At 37.8% G+C, this 17,051-nt stretch overlaps 1 protein-coding gene across 1 annotated transcript in view; it reads left to right on the top strand.

The window, feature by feature from the left end:
* The first annotated feature begins 446 nt into the window (after positions 1-446).
* The window catches only part of adam12b (ADAM metallopeptidase domain 12b), a 130,263-nt gene continuing 113,658 nt past the window's right edge, over positions 447-17,051 (top strand). Inside the window, exon 1 of the mRNA XM_055162631.1 lies at positions 447-476. The gene's annotated coding sequence lies outside the window, so the exon portion shown is untranslated. The remainder of the gene's footprint in view (positions 477-17,051) is intronic.

Here is a 17,051-nt window from a genome sequence, read left to right as displayed (position 1 = left end):
AACATCCCTCATTCTCTGCTTTCTCCTTCTCACCGTAACTTCTGTCACTTAACGACACCTTTTCACACAAAAAACACCAACTTTATTACCTCCGCCTCCTAACACCAACCTTCACTGTGCTACTGTACCCGCGAGAAACTTTTTTTTAACATCTTAATTGGAGTGGCAAGCTTGCATCTCCCTGGAGTCTCTTGTGGGGATTTTTTCGCTTTTGCTGTGTTTTTTTTTCTCGCTTCTGTGAACACTTTTGTCTTGTATATTTGAGCTGTCACCGTTGTGGATCTGTCCGCTGTGGCTGCTAGCATCAGGCGGAGCGAGCGGGGAGCCCTAGCCGGATTCACCTCACCTAACCCGGGCTGGCATCATGAGAGCGTGGCGCCGGCGGAAGAACTTGGCTGGTGGCGTCTTCGCTCTTCTCTTGTGCCTCTCTGCATCTGTGGAAAATGCCGATACAGCAATTAGCAACATTAGAAAAGGTACGTTTAAATTTCTAAATGCTATTTGTGGTCATTCAAAGCCACGAGGGTGTAGTTACTGTAAATGAATTACTGTAAAATCACTGTTCGCGCGCGTGCTGTTGGGGTTAGCAGTGATGTGGCAAAAAAAGAGAAAACTTTCTTTTTTTTTTTTTAGTGCACATTCTTAAAAAAAATACTCCAACACAGGTTAAAGTTCATAAAAAGAATATTTTTTTGTATTTTATTTTGTAACTGCCCATGAAATCTGATTCAGAGGCGAGACTATGTTGGTTCCCTCATAGTCTAAAATTCTCCACTAAAGACAACTTGGACTATGCATCACAAAATCACACTTTGTTGCCCATTTTCATATCATAAACATTCAAAAGTATCTATACTAGGCAAATATGACATGCTTTAACATTATATAACGGGAATAAACATCATTACTCCACACATTATAATATTGCATTGTTAAAATCAAAATTATTTGTATTGTATAATCTATAGGAAACACAATCTCTATTTATTTGTGGCTACAACGAGACAAGTCACTTCCTTGACCCCAATCCTGTTGCTTGGATGAAACAATAAGGGGAAGTGAGTCTATTCTACGGGCTGATATAGACTGATGAGTTTATCATCCACTGCCTCATCCTCACTGCTGTAAACAAATCCAACAGGATGTTTTTACACTCTGGCAGCTGCTTAATATAATCCACTGAATTAATACGCCATTTTCGAAGTCTAGTGTGTTTATGGGACAAGGCTAATGCCCAGGTACTGATTATACTGAGGCAGCTTGTGTTAGGAGAGGATGTTGTATGCAAGATGCTGTACTTTAGTTAATTAAAGCTATGAATTTTCTACTGCATCATGTACTGTGCATGTGTTAAAGGGCCCATATTATGTTATTCTCTGATCTATGTTATAATGTTTTCTGATCAAAAACCTACCCAGAGTTGTGTTTTCTCAAGTCACACATCACAAGGTGGAACAGAGCATTTTTATCTCTGAGATGTAGACAGATTAATAATAAAGGGTTACTCAAACATGTGTGAATGAAACAAAACACAACTCTGGGTATGTTTTTGAGCAAGCAACTACATTATAACATTGCTTAAAGCTCACAGGAGTCAATTTTGTGTAATATTGGACCTTCACGCTTCCGCAGGTGTGTTAGTCATTGTTTTATACTTCTGCCGCAGCTTTGTTGAATCGCTCCATGGGCCTGGGCCATTTAACATCATAAAAGTTTACAAGCATTGTGCAGTCCCTGTGAGTTTGATAGTGCTGAGTTTGGATGTAGCAGTTCTGGTGTTATAGCTTGCACCTTTCATTTTAACTTCTGAATCGGTGAATTAGTGCAAGACACTATAGTGAATTGAAGTATGTGTCTCTTGAATAGCTCTTCAACCAGCTATCATCGTTCAAAGTGTATCCCCCCACTCAAAAGGTGAATCTGTGAAATAATATAGCCTGTGGAGAATACCAGATCTCTTCTTCCTCTATTTTTCTTCACTTCATTCGGGACCAAACCAACTCATTTGATTGGAATTGAATTTACTTGCTGTTGTATTTATTTTTGTTAAAAAATTGCCCACTGCTGATTAATAACAATTTTAATTCTCATAGTTGAAAAACAATCATTTGCTTGGTATCTTACAGATGTTTACTATGGTGATTCAGTCAAAGTCTTGAGCTCATCTTTCATGTTGCTGGATATTGACTGCACTAACCCCCGGTAATACTTGTTATGGGCTTTCCCAACATTAGTGGAGATTAGAGTTGAGCGAAGAACCCCAGATCTCATCAGCAAGTCTCATAATGGTCATGATACTGCAGCACACAAGCCCAGATGGAGCTGAAGAAAGAAGAAGAGAGAAGGTAGCCAACATGGCATGGAGAACACCAGTGGCCTAAATCTGGTTGCAGACAGCGCTGTAGCCAGATTTATAATGATTATTCCACCAAACTGAGCCAAATTTTGGATAATGCCTTGCTGACATGGCCCAAAGCTTGCCTCAGTGCTGTTATGGGGAGTGATGATCTAAAACTGAACGTGCATTTCCGCAAAAATAATCTAACATCCACTTGTGCCAAAACCGTCGTAGTTGCGTGCCAAGATTTCAATGTGATCAGCTTTTTCTAATAGCATTGTGCGCGCAGTTACCATAGGCTAAGTGGTGCATAAAGTAATAATAACACCATGGGAGTGATTGAAAGTATAAAAAAAGGACATAGAGATGGGTGTGGTGAGGGAATACATGTTTTAGCTTAATTAATAAAATACTGCATCATTTCCGATACGCCTTTTTATGTAAACAGTGTCTAAGTCAATTCCAGTAAGGAACAGTGGGTTGAGCGTTTGCCTACTAATAAGATGGTCACAGGTTTCTAGCGCATACTGCCATTGTGTCCTTGGGCAAGACACACAACCTTGACAAAATAATAAAGCAATGAATAAAAAAAGACTTCAGTTTGAGTGATGGCTCTAGTTCACTTCAACTCCCTAAACAAAATAAATGAAAATCTCCAAAGTCTGGTAATTAGCAGATTCCTATCAATGCGTGTCTCCTTAAAAGTTGTTTATTTTAAGACTAGACTATTAATTAGACAGAAAACCCAATATATGCACTTTTAAATGAAGCCTATTTCTCTTCAGAGCTAATTTACCTTTTGAACTTTACTCCAAAAATAAAGAAGTCCCAAAAGGAGCTGGATAGAGCGGCCGATGTTTACAAATGTTTGATGAATCTTCTCCATTCGTGGCCTCCATCTTTCTTTGTCTCTCCTCTGCATATCAACCACTCTGAGTCTATTTTCTAAGCAAGGCGGAGCTCAATAAATAATTAGAAGGGGACCGAATGACCTGGATTAGATGGGGTGGATATCATCTGGTCAGGCCACAGCATCAGACAGAATTAATTAGAAAGATTAGATTGTCTGCGCTGTCCAAACAAACTTGAGGAGATGGCGATTAGAAGCAACCAAGTGGCCTTCAAGTGATATTCCAGATGTTTTGGACAGAAGGTTCAATATATGGAGATTTGGGAAAGATAAACCTGCTTGTGTTACTGTAGAGTGTGCCTTTGCTCTTTTGGTGTCACTTTTTTTTTTCTTCCACCCACCATAGTTTTTTCAGTCCCTTAACATCCTCTTGGCAACCCTCATTAAAGTCCTAGAGAAGGAGACAGATGCAAGGCACTCCTTTTGCTTAGTTCTAAAAAAAACATGTTTTTCTTACAATTTTTTCCACTTTTTGCAGTTTGTGTTAGATTCTCTTAAATTTTAACAAGGCATGCATACCAAAAATCTAATCTCATTATATGCAAACATAACATTTGAATTACATATTTTTTATGAGTATTAAAATTAATTATCTTATGTTTTTCTGATGGTCCCTTTGATATTATATTGTCAAAAGTGTCACAATAATATAGTGGTCCATGACAATATGTCATAGTCTCTTTGCTTAAATTCATTATGATGCAGCAATAATTAAAAAAAACAACAGAGGAGGGAACTACATAGACCATGATCCTTTGGTCTGTTTCATTGCATACTACATAACAAAATAACTGTTATTAAGCACTTTTAAATCTTAATTCTTTGGATTACGACAGTACCAAAGGTTAGTCAAGGAATGTTAAAAGTAAAAAGTAGCATTATCACAATTTTATTAGCATTCACAAAATACTGCAATAAAAATCGTACTGTGAGACACATATTGTGAAAATATTGCAATGAAAGATTTAGATATTCTTACATCTCTACCAAATAATAATGAGATTTTGGCATGCATGTAAACTTAGCCACTGATGATTTTGATTAGGTCTTTTGCAGATTATTCCCATTATAGAACATCTTTACTACACTTTTCGAAGTTCTTCTTTTTTCCCCAGTTTGGTACGAATACTTTTTTCAAGGACAACCCTGCTTCGGAAATCCTGGAATATCACTTTAAAACATCTAAATTTACTCCCGGTGTCTGCAGCCTTTAGCACCGCAGCCTATCTTTCAGTTCTGTTTCCTGGGGATGTAAGTCACACCTATCGCCTGCCGTGGCTCGGAGCATTGACGTAAAGCTGCTACAAAAACTTCTCTGCTAAAGCCATTTAAGAAATAACCTCGCCCAGGCTGTCTTTTAAAGTCTACCAGTCGCTGTCAGTTGACATTTTGAGGACAAGCTGGCATTGATTTGTTCGCCACGAGGGAACCACGGACGCAGTTAGAGACGTCTCCTCCCGTTAGGCATCATTGGTCATTATAGCCATCAGGGTGATTTAGCCTCTTCCTCTCCTCCTCAGCACGCGCCACACTGCCCAAGGAGGACGGGAGCACAGAGGTAATAGATGCAGGAGTCACACAGATATAGTGTTGGGATCGCAAAAACTTTATGGCAATAAGGCTCTGAGCATTTCCAGATGTCAAGACCGTAATACTTGTAGGCATCTGTAGTAATGAACTCATAGATCAAAAAAGGAAAAAAATACAGTAGAGAGAAAGGAATCAGTGAAAAACAAACTGTAAAAAAAACTATTAGACATCGACAAAATGAGAGGTATAATAAACATCCACCAAGGTGCAGCCACAATTTGTTTCAGCTGCCGTCAGTGCAATTTGTTTGCCAGCAACCATCTGTAGTGTGCTTTTTATCCATGTGTCAAACCAAAGCATTGAAAGGGCAACTTTAAAGATATAATAACTGCTATTTCACTAACCTGAAAGCTATTCATCTGTAGCACAATGATAGTGTAGATACTACTGGTCTCTCTGTGCAAGAAGTCTTGGGTTTGAGTCTTCTTCTTTTGTGGAGTAAACAATATGTAAAAATAGGCACTGACCAGGATCTTGGTTCATTTCTAGTGTCTTGTTCCCTGAAGCTGTGCAGCTGTGCTAACAGCTTTACACTTTTAACAGTCACATCCAACTATAAGGAGACTTTGAGTTTTTCCAGTGTTCTGCTTTACGATCCAACCACAGTGTCATCATGACTGTGAAGTCACCACAGCTCTGGATTAGAGGAATGGAAGGGAGGAGAAGAGGTCCAAAGGCTACAAACAGGGTTGGCATTGTAGAGGAATATGCATTTGAATAAAGAAGAAAATGATTTTAAAAGGAGATTTTACCCATTTGCTATGAATATGTCATTTTGCATAGTTTTTTGTCTACAGATTGTTTTCTTTTGAAAAGCAAATGGATTTCTTGCAAATAAGCTACAGTACAGGTAAGGCATGCAAAGTAGCTCCAAAGCTCTAATCACAAGTGTCACCGCTTACCTTACACACACACCACTATTCTATTTACTCTTTCAAGCAGAATGGTGACAGATACCAGCAAGGGGCAATTGCCATTAAAAATGAATGAGGAAAAATGCAGAGTAGTTTTGGCATTAAAATGAATTCTTTGAACAGCAGTTTGCAGCGTGCATGTCTTTTGGCTTTGAAGGAGAAGTTCTATTCTCATGAAAGTTGTGCTTTGATGGGAGTAAGGAGGACAGGACACCAAAGTACTCTGATGCAACAGCTTTTTCATTGCTAGACGCTCAGAGTGCAGCACAAACCACCAGGTCGCCTTACATCAATAATTTCACAACAGAAAGGTCATCGCTCCTCTCTGTCCGAGAATTAACTGTCCGCTGTCCGAGATTGTGGTTTGGCAATGCTTTTAAACCCTCCTTTTTACTGTCCAAGCTTTTGATCGTAGGAAGGGAAAGAATTTAATATAAGGTCATTTGGCTTTTAGTGCATGACCTTTGTAGGTAGAGGTTATGCTGTGTCCGGGTTGTGACCTCTGTGTAGGTCAGTGCAAGTGATGGAGAGACCTGGCAGACAGAGTAAATGTTATGAGTTTTGAATTTAACCTCTGTGGGTTTTACGAGATGACAACAGAGAGTTTACGTGATTCATTCTGGAGGTAGTAGCAATGGATCATTAAGGTCATATGCTCAGGTCGTTGCTGCATTTTTCATTTGCGGCTATTTTGTTTTGTAATTCTCTTTCTGTAATTGTTGTTGCCATGATCCTAAAGTTTCAAACTTGATTTCAATCCTCAGTACTCAATACAGATTTCAATAACACAAAGATAATTTAAAAAAAACCCCAAAAAAACCCCCACTTTATTTATTTAGACAATAGAATGTGATTTTCAGCATTAAATTGTGGTACTTTATTTCACATTACCATGTGGCTTTACATTTATTTAATCCCTCAGTCGTCTAGGTATGCACCATAGTGGTCCATGGCTGTATACCGATGCGGTCTTACACCTGTTCTGATACAGCTCAAGAGCTGAAGCTATTCAAGAAAGGTTCATTTCTGTCTTGTGAATGTGACCTTTTCAGTATTGATACCTGCAAATGAGTAGATAGTTTCAATATTAATTTGATTAGTATCAGATTTTCAATATTTTTGACAACCCTACATCGATGAAAGAAAAACCTTAGCAAATTGTGACATCCATATTTTGCCGTACGTACTACTGTATGTTGTAACCTTCAATGCTGGGAAGGATCTACAGTGCATTCCTGTCATAAAGATCAATATCTATTGGCATATACATTTGAATACTGGAAAGCTAGTTTACTTTGGAATGCATGGCTTATACACCGATCTTGCATGAAAAATGTAGGATACTTGACAAGACTAGACTGGACTGACTGATAATGTTTGTTTTCCTTGTGTTTTCTAGTGTGTCTAGTCTTGTGTACATCTTGAGTTTTGTTTAGGCTTTTATTGTATTGTTTTTTTTCTATTTTTGTATAATTAAAAAAAAGAAGTGGGCTACTGGTAGAAGTACTGGGAGAAGTCTTTTGTGTTTTCTTTCCCCAGCTAAAATCACCACACCATAATCTGCTCAGAAATATTGTTTTGCTCGTCTTCTCCAAGCCAAACAACAATTTTACAAGGGCAGTGTGCGATTGTGTGGACAGATTCTACAGATGTTCTGCTGTCTGCTCTGTCATCACTCCTGTATTGATTGGCTGTAGTAGGGTCGTGTGGATAAGCTCAGAATTCTACTTCCCTCCATCAACACAGCATGTGATGGGCAAACACTAGATTGCACCTGATACATACAGGACGACAGTGAAGGGGGAGATATTCAGTGAATTCCAACAAAAGTCTATTGGATTAGAATCTCTTACTCCATCTTTAATCCCCAAATCCCTGCTCGGAAATCCGCACAGCTCTGGGAAATTATTCTGAAATCTGCTGAGAACAGGATGGGGGCTGCTGTTTACACTGGGGGTCTCACAGGATGGGAATGTGACACAAGCAAAACCCACCATTCCGCCTGGACCCTTTTCCTGTTAAAGGTAGCTATGTTACTTTTTGGTTAGGGGTCCGTCACCTGCTCGTTTTTATGGATATGTCATTGCTCTGCCTGGAATGTTTCACAGTATGACATTAAACTGCTCTTCTTTACATTTATTCAATTACAGGTGGTTTATAGTTCAAAAATACTTTGAAAAACAGACATTCTGACTGTGAGCAGGGTTGTCTCCCTGCAGATCTGACCTTTAACATGGTATAGTTTGGTCTCCAGGAAGATAGAAATGTTTAATATCATACTGTGAAACATTCCAGACAAAGTGATAACATTTACATGGTGAAAAACATTTGAAGGACTCTCCACAAGAAAAGTTACGCAATGCACCTTTAATGTTCTTTCAGACACAGGGTTTCCCCATTGCTGCTCAGATGGGCTGGTCTGTCCGTGTGGAGCAGAAGCAGGGGGCCACAGCGGGATTAACACCTCCTCAAAGTCTGCTCTTAATTACCTCTGGGTCATCAGTGCAGTGAGTAATGAGGGAGTTTAGACAAGAGGCGGTGGTTGAAAAAGAGTGAAAACATCTCACAGTCTGAGTGCGGTTCTGCCAAGGACTCTAGAGCAGAGTTGTTTCCATAAATGTCATGTGTTTCTGTTTACAGCAGTCATTCTAATTAAAGGGCAACAATTTAGAGATGAAATTCTGCAGGGGAATTAGCACAATCATGTGAGATATTATCCGGTTACAAAGTCCAAAGCTCCAACCTTGCGTAGTGTACTTTTTATATGTTAAAGAAGACATTTTGTCTGCTATTTAAAGTGGACCTAAACACTATATCCACTTTTTAGAGCAATCACACTGCTCTTTATACCTCTAGATCCAGCCCCTCCTCCCCTCTTGCTCTCCCCTTTATTCCTCCAGGTACTTCCCAGTTTAGCAACTCTGTTTGAAATGTGGTTGTGGGCAGATAGTCAGGTTTTAGCCCAACTGTAATCACAATCTATGACGTCCTTGGATGCTTATTTTGTATTTTGGACATTTAAATCACATTATTGTCTTGACAAAATAAATAAAAAAGGTGTCACACTGCCAGGCTATAATGGCCTCACCTATTGCACTACAGTTCACAATAGCGAGTGTGAAAAAAATCAAAGTAAACAGACATGGACACACATGGACACACATTCACTTCTAAGAAAGGCTTTTGAGGTCCTTTAAACTATCGATTATTTCAGTATTATGGACTGACATTTAAGGGAGGAGTAGGAGGAAATCATTTTGACATAGGTCACAGAGGCTTAGATGTGATGATGTGAAAACAGTTTTTACATTTTAAACCTTTAAAGTTAATACAGCAACAACAGTAAATTAGTTACGTTTCATTTCCTCAAAGGGCAGTGTGTTCATAACAGAAGGAACATGAACAGGTCACAAAGAAATCACAGCCCTTTGATAAAAAAATAAATAAATAAAATAATAATAATAATAAATAAATAAAAATAAACATGTACTGAAATGCTTGTCAGTGCTGATATACAAAATGTATCCATAACAATTAATTTCAATTTCAATATTTTATAATTAATTAATAAAAATAACTAGAAAAGCACTCAGAGAGCGCAGACCTCCGCCAAGGACTACCCCCATTTTTTATATAAATTGCGATAAAATCAGTCTTCTGGATCAGATCCGGATCAGCCTTTGGAATATGAAAGAGGATCCCATTGTCCATCCCTGAGTCAAATTTCATGGGGTTTGTTCAATAATTAACCGAGATATTGAGAAACAAAATTTTTGGCCCCATTTACCACAATGTTAACTAAAATTTCAAAGTGATCCAGAATCCAGGATTTCTTCCCCCAAAATGAAATCAGTTCTTCCTTTTCACATTTCCAACAAATCCTGAAAATTTCATCAAAATCGGTCCATAACTTTTTGAGTTATGTTGCTAACAGGCAAACAAACAAACAAACAGACAAACGCTGGCAAAAACATAACCTCCTTGGCGGAGGTAATTACCATGGAATCATAATAAATACAATACCAATACCAATTTGGATAAAATTTGTAAGTGTGATGTTTCAGACAAGCAATTTATGTTTCTATAATAGAATTCTGTTTAAACTTCACATTTTTAACACGTTCAAAAGAATTGACAAAAATACTGATTATGAACTGACAAACTAATACACAAAACACATTTCAGAACATGCTTGTACAGATCTGAGGTGGATCTAGAGGGTTATGCAGAATAAGACTGGATATTTTGTTGTTTGTGGAGAAAATTATGGTACAACCTTTTGCGATTTGCTTATTGCATCCGTTAAAATAGTGATTTTAATTTGATTATTTGATCCTGCTTATTTGTTCCATCTTCAAAAGAGTTTTAGTTGCTCCATAATAAAATATTTCTTCCTAACTGATGGAAGTATCATGGTGGCACTGTATATTTAACATTACAAAGTCTCATTGATGTAACCAGGTAGATTTTCAATACATTTTATTAAGCAAGAGATTCAAAGCGTATTCATCCTGCACTCCTTTGATTACCGCAGGCATGAGGTAGGTGCACGGGTTGTATTTAGGTCAGTGGTATGTTCACAGAGAATGTCTAATTGGATTCCTACAGTATGTTAGACTCAAGTGTTTGTACAGTGCCTTTGTTCCTCTCAGATCTGATAGATAAAACATTTTACATCTTTATTCATTGCATTTCAAGTTGACAAAGTAGATTTACCTTTGGTCTGTGACTAAACTGGCTACATCAAGGTCAAAACAGTCAATGTGTATGTGTTAGTAATGCATTTTGTATCATGATATACCTAACAATAAGTTAAAGGTGCACTACGCAACTTTTCTGGTGGAGGGTCTGCTACCTACTTGTCTCCATGGAGATGTCATTGTTTTGCCTGAAATGTTTCATGGTGTGACTTTAAACATTTCCATAGCATTTATTTATTACGAGTGTTTTATTGCTCAAAAATACAATAATTCCTTCTGTGAATAGGGGCGACCCTCCACAGATCTGAACTGTAATATAACCTGCTTATCTCCCACAGGGTAGATAGGTCTAATCTATACGGTGGAAGAGAAAGCAGTAACATTTCCATGGAGACAAGAAGCTGGCGGACTGCACCTTTAAAGATGCACTGTGTAACTTTCCCAAGTGTCCCCACCTCCTTGTTTCCATGGAGATGTTATTACGTTATATGGAAATTCCCATGGAGATGTTATTGCTTTATATGGAAGTTCCCACAGTATGACATTAAACTTATCTTTCTCCATGGAGACAAGCAGGTCAAACCACTAAATCAAGTTACAGGTCAAATCTATGGAGAGGAGGCAGGATAGATTACTTCAATGCCATACTGAGGAACATTACAGGCAAAGCAGTAACATCTCTGTGAAGACAAGCAGCTGGCGTATTCCTTACCATAAAAGTTACACAGTGCATCTTTAATTTATGGCAGTTCTGTTATAGTGATATAGTGGAGAGAATATTCAAGTACAGAGATTGTATCCAAACTCCAGCAACAACCCCATCTCATCTGAACCCACAACCTTTTTGTTGTAAGCTGCTGTGCCCCCTTTGTTTAGTCTTATGGCTCTTTTCTATTCACTTACAGTTGAATCATAACAAAGCAGCTTTTTCATTCACCCAAGCCTGCTACCATCACACTGTCAACAGCACAGAGATAAGTGTTTTGTCCAAGGAGACAACACAATGCCTTCCTGTTTGGTTCTGGAAACATTTTAAAATTTACTCTGCTTGTCTTGAGAAAATAAATGTGCACAGCAGAAGTTTAAATGGAGCCCTGGACTTGGTAAGTGGGTGCAGTTTTGTGGCCACTGCAGAGCCAATACTGAGCATTAAATCTTCACTATTATCAAATCCATAATCAGACCTTTTATTCTCGAGGCAGCTGTTACAAAGGAGGAGAAGAAAGACCTGGAAAGTCATGTCTCAAGGGGCCACTTTTGTCTCTGTACTTTCATATTTCAGCTGAGAAGAAAGTTGTCGCAATTAGTCCAAGGGGGATTGAAGTGACAGATTTGCTGGAGACATGAAAAAGAGAAACCATTAATATTCAAATCCTCCTCATTTATAAATCTTAAACAGGATTTGGACACATCAAACTGTACAGGTCATATTGGGATATCTTGGACACTTGGTAGTCTATGCAGTATTTTATTGTATTTGATAGATTGGATTACATGAGCTGAATTGTGTAGCATTTTAGCTTGAAAAGTGCAGCTGCCTTGTTACTTATGTGTAGTATGCAATGAAAGATGACAAATCGATACTTTGCTGGGTGAGAGAAGCTTACTGTAAGCACTGCTCTGTCTGAACTTAGACTTTAATCTGAGCTTTGTCTGGCCATAAAGAGCTGTTTTAGCTGGAACTACAACAGGTGATCTGATCTGTTAAACAAGCCTCTCACACATAAAATTAGTCACAAACCATTAGTTTTTTTCGCCTTTTTCTTGAAAATCAAACACCTAAACTTAAAGATCATGAATGCTTGTATCGATCACACCCTCCTGAAATTTTGCTGTTTAAATCCATGTTGTATTTTTTTTTTGTATTTGAGTCAGACGGATCTTAAAACTTGTCAGGCAGTGTTTGCTAATGTGCAGTGTCATCATGGTAACCATAGAGTTACATGTAGAACTTCCCCAAGATGATGTCACTGCAAAGTATCAATACAATGAAAAAGCATTATTTCCTGAACATAATGTGGATTTCACATAGCCTACTTGTCCAAACTTCTGCTACCCAAATCAAAAAGGCCATACACTGGTCATTATTTACATGACAAAAATGTTTCCCAATAAGAAAAACAGGATCCACTTAATTTTCTGATAAAACATTCCTAAGAACCTGGAAAAATTTGTTTTTGGTGAATATGCCCAATAATATTCTGAAAGATCTGTTCACTGTCACCAAATCAAGCCAGCGTAATTAAACTTGCTCAGTACAAACTACCAATTTCCCCAAACTCCACACTTTCTTGTAAATGGGCAATCACTGCCAATTTGGCTATTCAGAGCCTGGCACCTGCAGATACTTAAGTGAAGATGCAGAATGTGTCTTTCAATGTATTCATAAATATTCATCATTTTCACCCAAACGCCAAAAGTTTAGACATGTTGAGAGTATGTTATGGTTAACTTTTGATAACCTTTGATTTGTAACAGAAATTAATTGCATCTACTGGTACTTAAAAGGTTCATATTATGCTATTTTCTGATTTATGTTATAATGTTGTTTCTTCATCAAAAACATACCTGGAGTTGTGTTTTGTTTCATTCAATACACAGATCCTGCATATTTAGGCCCAGTTCTTCTCTCAAACAGAAAATACTCTGTTCTACCTTGTGATGTCATGTGGTAATACAGGAAATGCTTGACTGTGTTTTTAAACTCCATACATCTTCACTAGAATCATTTGGATGATTTCCGCCCTGGGAATGCCAATGTCCACTAAACAAAAGGACACCACAAAGTGGAACAGAGCCTTTTCAGCTTTGGAGATGCAAACAGTTTAAAAATGCAGAATTACTCAAACATGTATGAATGCAACAAAACACAATGGATGTGTGTTTTAGATGAGGTAATAGCATTAAAACTCAAAACTGACAAGAGTCAAGTTTGCGCTATATAGGACCTTTAATGTAAAGTACCACCGCTTTACAAAACACATATAAAATGCCAGCTCTCTACAAATATATGCTGCCATATTATTTATACAGGTCATATTTCACGGGCCGCTCTTCTTGTCAGATTAGGTTAACCACTTTGCCCTGTGCCTTAAGCTCCATCTGTCCTTCAACCCCAGCATCTGACCTTCCTTCGATTGTACATCTCCCTGACCATTTATTTTAATGTTTACAACCTTCTGCCTTTAGAAAGCGCTGGTGAGGAAATCATTCTAGAATACCAGAGCCATATATTTTTGTGTATTTATTATTAGTTAAGAGAAAAAAGGTAAGAGGAACTTTATTTATTTGTGTTATTATCACGGCTTATGGCAAAGGAGAAATTCAGTTTTGTCAACTGGTCATTCGACCAACAAAACTTTTGTCCATTTGACAAATTGAATTTCTCCTTTTCCATGGATTCTACCTGGATGACTGAGGCATTTTACATACATCATGGCTTATAACATTATCTGCTTCCTTCTTCCACTGGATAGTTGAAATCAGGATTCAGTAGGGGTTATGTGCTAATGGTTTCAGATATCGACTACATTGACGTCACTGACATTACATTACATCTACTAGAATTTTGATTTGGCACAACAAATTATACGATGCTTAGTGGAGCTCAACAGTGACTGCCCGCTCCTCGATTCCGGAGATACATTTTTCATGATTTTTTCCCATAGACTTTCCGAAAATAAATAAATAAATAGCTATGTGGTAAGTAATGGCCACAAGACCTGTAATTTTATTTAAAATCTGTTTCTGAAACTTAAAAACCTTGAGTTCCTGAAACCAGAGCAGACTTATAAGTGGACGGGACTGTTGAACTCCATTTGAATAATTAATGATACAGTTTTATAATAAAAATTCTGGTGACCCAAGAGACTTACATACCCACATACGTTATATTTGTCCTGTATCTCCACAGTGTCATGTCTCCCATTTATTTTTATGGGTAATGTCATAAAATATAGAGACATAATGGGTATATACAATTCAAAATGTGGATGTAGGATTTTCTCAGTTTAAACTTGATTTTTAACAATTAAGTGGAGTTAATGGAGTCAGCATTGACCATAAACTTTTATTTTCATTACACTCAAAACTTTCATAGCCAGCAGTGTGGCCAAGAGTGTTCATTTGTTTATGCTGTTGGCTCTGCTGTATCCCTGCTGATCAAGGTGGACCATCCGCGGCTGTAATTCCCATTAGCCATCAGTTAATTAACAACACAGTCCCAGTACGAACCACTCATGAAAACTCAATGACTCCACTGATTTATTTCAAGATTTAATTTTTGTAGTATTTGGACATCTTTAGGCAAACATGCTTCAGATGTTTTTACAGAATTAGCATGTACAGGTGTTATTTAGCTTCTGAGTCACACTAATTAAAATAAATGGGAACAGGGAGTCTTTTATTTACATTATACTTACATAATGCATTTGATGTTTGTGTAATGTATTTTTTTTTACTGAAAACCAAATTATTTTAGCACCCTTTCTGATACCTCAAATGCATATAATGAAACTCATATTGTACTTAAGCCTAATATATAGTTATAATCTCTGACAATCATGGATCATGATGTTATAGTTTGCACATTTTAAATCGCAATATTCATTTAAAAAAAACTTAATAAAAGAAACAGGACTGCTGATTCTGCATTAGAACACCGCAGTGGGGAGCTGACGTTGCCGTAAACATCATCACAAGAGAAAGACTTGGCAAGTCCGACTGATAGCCACTATTGAGCAGTGTATTTTTTTTCCATTGAAGAATGAAGTTGGAACAGAGCAGTGAGTGTGTACTGGTGGCAGTGAAAACAGTGATTGATTGGCAATATGGCTTTTTGAAAATAAGTGATTAAACGTTGCCTAAACATGCATGAATCACTCCAGATACTAACTTCAAGAAGAAAGAAGAAGAAAAGGAAAAACAACTATAACATCACTAAAAGCTCTGAAAAGGCAATTTTGCAAAATAGGTTTGCTTTAATTGAATTTCTCTTTTTATGCTCTGGACCACTGTCCCTATTCAAGTGTTGTTAAGCCATTATTTCTAAGCTAAGACTGTAGATCATGAATAATAGTTAATGATATGCGTCTTCCTGTTCATATTTAGAAATGGAAAGCATATGAACAAGAAAAAGAAATTTGCCTTTAACATAACTGTCATGGAAGATAGAGTCAGTGATCTCAAGTTGTGCAGATACATGTGTATTAGCATATTTTACCCAGGGTCACTACATGCGCTGGTGATCTTCTGTTCTCAGCTTGCTTTGTGTGTTCCGCTCTGTTAACCCCACATGGATCATATGCACAGCCCTTTGTGAGCTTGTTTTATGAGTCTGCAATCCCACCCATAGAGAGTTCTTTTTGGATACATTTTCTTTAGAATTGAAGGTACCATTATCACAGCTGTATATTTGCAGCGTATCATTCAACTGTGTACCGCCTAATGTCAAATATGCTGGTATTTCAGACTGAACTTAACTGAACTGACTCTAACTTCTCTCACTTTTGATTTAAATTGGACATGTGCAACTATGAGCTTGTAGCATCACCCTCATCATTAGTTTACTCAAAGTTATAAGTTTGATTGAAAAAGAAAAAATGAAATGCAGCTACGAAGAGGAGGAACTTCAAAATGTAGCTTTTTTTTTTCAGGAAGTCAATGGAACCATTTCTATTTCAAAGCTTTTTCAGACCAATTTGGCCATTATTACTGACCTGACCCCAGAACTCTTTGGATTACAACAAAATCTACTTTTTACCAATATTCATTTTAGCTGTTCCCCATCTGTATTTATTACGCAATTTTCTGATCTATGTTATAATGTTGTTTCGTCATCAAAAACATGCCTGGAGTTGTGTTTTGTTTCATTCACACATTTAGCACACAAATCCTATGAGCATATTTAAGAGTAAATTTTGCATAATGTAAGACCTTTAAATATTATTGGCATATAGAATGTTGTGATGTCATCTGAAACCCAGCAGTCCTCCCACACTAAAAACAACATTGCCATTTTTCCTGCTTTGCAAACATAACCACGCTATATCATTTCTCGACGTGAAGTGGCAAGAGGCATTTAAAAGAAGCTGAGGTTAAAAGAGCTGACACTGTAGCCGAGGGACAGGGTAAACCAAATGTCAGACAGAATCCCTCCTCACTGCTCCTCTAAACTCCTCTTGTAGGCCGCCTGACATGCACACGCGCTCTCAGTTACAAACATGCTTTACGTTAGCATCTCCGGGGATTAGCTAGCGCGTGGTAAACAACGATCTATGTTCCTTTAGTGACAGTGGGGGGCGAGGAACCTCAAACAACCTCTTTGGCTTTTGCGCTTCCTGCTGCCACAGTCTCTTCAGCCCATGGGTTTGTGGAGTCTCCAAGTGAAGATTTAGGTCTGCTCCTGGTTGGATGTGCTGCCTGACAGTTTGGTAGCATTATGAGTCTCAGCTGTCTATAGATCCAAGACGTCTGGGAAAATGGAAAAGTTATGGTTGTGACAGATTTTGTTAGCTAACTGAAGTAATTATTTTGATTTTGATTGAAGACGGTTAGCAATTTTGTGCCAAACTTTCAGTCAAGGTAGTCCATAGGTGTAT

Source organism: Boleophthalmus pectinirostris, unplaced genomic scaffold (assembly GCF_026225935.1).
Source record: "Boleophthalmus pectinirostris isolate CB_2022bp ecotype Guang Dong unplaced genomic scaffold, ASM2622593v1 HiC_scaffold_5, whole genome shotgun sequence".
In the NCBI taxonomy this organism is placed as follows: domain Eukaryota; kingdom Metazoa; phylum Chordata; class Actinopteri; order Gobiiformes; family Gobiidae; genus Boleophthalmus; species Boleophthalmus pectinirostris.
This window is presented reverse-complemented; position numbering and strand designations above follow the sequence as displayed.